Here is a 2,917-nt window from a genome sequence, read left to right on the forward strand (position 1 = left end):
TTACCAAGGTAACACTCCTAATTTTTCTCATGGAAGGATCATGATAGACACAGGCAGCTACCAACAGGAAGAGGAAAATGGAAAATGCAGGCTACATGACCGAGGTTCTACCAACAAGAACCAACCAAATTAACCCAGCAAGTTAGTCAGATGAGGCAAGCAGCCCAGATGCATAAGGGTGGATTGTTCAGTTCACTTCAGTTCAAGCTACCTGTAAGAGAATGTCAGGACAACCGGCTGGGTTCACTTCTTGTGCACCCTATAGTCTGGGGAGTTTGGCTGCATGTGTCTGTGTTGTTGAAATCGATGGCTAGGCCGACCGGGCTCGTGTCCTTCAGGCTCGACGACTTGCGCTTCTGCTGCAGCACCAAGAATGACATTGTTAATGTAGTCAAGGTAGCCAGACAGTAGGGCAATTCAGGTTTCGACTAACAGTTGTACTGCCTGTGCTGTGTGTGTACCAGATTAAATTAAATCAGTAAACACTTGAGCTTTTATGGTTGGGTTGCTTGGTGCTTTTACCTTGGTGGAATTGCTGGCGGAGTGCTTCCTTTCGGACCGATGTTTCTGCTCCTTCTCCAGTAAGCACAGTAGCGTCTTGTTAGCTTCGTCAACAGCTCTTTTCTCCTCGAATAACTTAACCTTGAATTAAACATGCAAAAGAAACTTCAAACTGTCGAGACTACATTAGTGTTGCATGAAGCAATGTTCACTGAGAGGGCAATAAGTTGCAGGTACAGAACATAGGTGTTGCAAGTACAAGAGTGAGATAACATGTTACCTCCTCTGCTTTTTTTAGGTTGGTCTTGAGTATCTTCTTGTCCCTCTACGGCGCTTGCACTTGTTCAGTAAGCTGCGCGTGAGTAAGATGAATGTTGGAGGACCAGGTTGGTTAAACAGCACTGCACTAGTAATTATACAAAGCAGCCACCGCAGTAGCATACAGGAGTATCATGCAAGCAAGCATAGTGTTCAATGATGGTGATGGAGCTCTACAGTTGATCCAACACCAAATCACCAGATTGAAGGTGATGGAGCTCTACTACAGTTGACAAACCAAAAACAAACAATGTAACAAGACCAACTAGTCAAACTGAATATGCATCAAGTGATTAAAATCCGTGGAAGATATAATTAGTCATCAACTGACACAACTAACTAATTTTCCTTTCCCAATGGCAAAGCACACAAGAGCAGACAGTAAATCATATCCAGAATGTAGCAATCAGTGGATAACAGGAGCCATCAAGCATGAAATCGACTAATAATATGAGCGAGGAAAGGGATACGGGGTGTGGTGATGTTACTGACGTCGGGGGCGTCCCTGAGGTGCTTGCGTAGGTCGTCGCTCTCCCAGGCGAGCTTGTCGCATGACTCCATGGCGCGCTTGAGGTCGCGCTCGTAGAGGCCGCACTCCTTCTCGAGCCTGGCTGGGCGGCGAGCTGGTCGCGCGCGGCCGCCACGACCTCCTTCTCCTCCACGCAGTGCCAGATCCCCTCCGTGTTCATCGCCGACTCGTTCTGCACGCACGGCATGGGGCCGTTCCGATCCATCAGGCATTCTGGCGAATAGGTATAGTGCGTGAGTAACCGCCACAGCAGAATGGACGGGGGAGGGGGGAAGGGGGGCGGACTGACCCTGAGGAGGTCGATGCATTGGGCGGCGGCGTGGAGGTCCTCCTCGAGCGCGAAGACGCGGTCCTGGAGGCAGCCGCACAGGTCCTACGAGACGGCGAGGTTGAGGCGGAGCGAGCGGTCGGGCATGGGGAGGCAGGGGCATACTTTGTCTGGCGAAGCACCCCACCCACGCCGCCGGCGAGCCACTGGTCCAGCTGGTGGTGGTGCTGCATGATGGCTGCGCCCTGGACCGGATCCGGTGCTGCACCTCTAGCCCGTGGATCCAGAGCTCGGTCGCCATGGCTGCGCCGCGGGCTAGGGTTTCGGGTGCTTGGGAAAGAAGCAAAAGGTGGGGGGCGCCGGCGATGGTGGGGTAGAGGATAGGGTGGGGGTCTCCGGCGGTCTCGGACGAGGTGAGGGGCACGCGCGAGCGACAGAGGGGCGGGTGGCGCAGGGGAGGGGAGAAAGGAAGGAGAATAGAGCGAGGGGAGAAAGAAAGGAGGCGGCGGGGGGTGGATGGAAAATGTGCAGAGGACTCACGAGATCTAGGGTTTCGGCTTAGGTGGGCTTCGGGTGAGGACAGCCGTTGGATCCGGGAGCATCCGACGGTGATCCATCCACGATCCGCGTGAAACGCCCACGGACCAATCAAAATGCAATACACGCGTACCATGTCATGACCATCTAAATTGGTCACAGTTAACTAAAAAATTGGTCGTAGTTGACTAAAAATTCATTTTCTATTTTTCAAGTGCCCAAAATGAGTTTTTTTGTGAAGGACCTACCATATATTTGTTGCAATATTGGACCAAATCATTTTTATAAAATAGTAGGCCATGTATAATGCACGATTTACAAAATGGTTGGGTGTCAAAAATTTTGATGCACCTCTCGTGAAAAAGACAAATTTCCGCCGATTCAGCTGGAAGCGGGTCAAATTTGAACTGCAGCTGCCTCATAGTTTGCTATTTATTTTTTCCAAAAGTCATTTCTAGGTATATAAGTACCAATTTAATGAGAGAAACACCAAAAAAATTCCAAGATTCAACCACTAGCTAGGAACGGTCATTCCCGTCGTTTTGACCGCATTTTGAAACGGGCATAAAAATTTCAAAAGAATCAAAAAATTGGGAAACCTTCGCATTGTGTCATTATATGTGGCCAAGTTCCCAGGAAAAATAACAAACTTGTAATACGACAATTATTTTTAAAAAAGTTCTTAGAAACGAGCTATCACGTGTGGAGATCAATGGCTTTCAAGCCAAATGATCAATCTTATGGCCACATTCGTGGCATAGTTT

At 49.3% G+C, this 2,917-nt stretch overlaps 1 pseudogene; it reads right to left on the bottom strand.

Annotated features, from left to right (window-relative positions):
• Positions 1-224: 224 nt before the first annotated feature.
• On the bottom strand, positions 225-1,917 carry LOC119333258 (annotated as a pseudogene).
• Positions 1,918-2,917: the final 1,000 nt, after the last annotated feature.

Source organism: Triticum dicoccoides, chromosome 7A (genome assembly GCF_002162155.2).
Source record: "Triticum dicoccoides isolate Atlit2015 ecotype Zavitan chromosome 7A, WEW_v2.0, whole genome shotgun sequence".
In the NCBI taxonomy this organism is placed as follows: Eukaryota; Viridiplantae; Streptophyta; class Magnoliopsida; order Poales; family Poaceae; genus Triticum; species Triticum dicoccoides.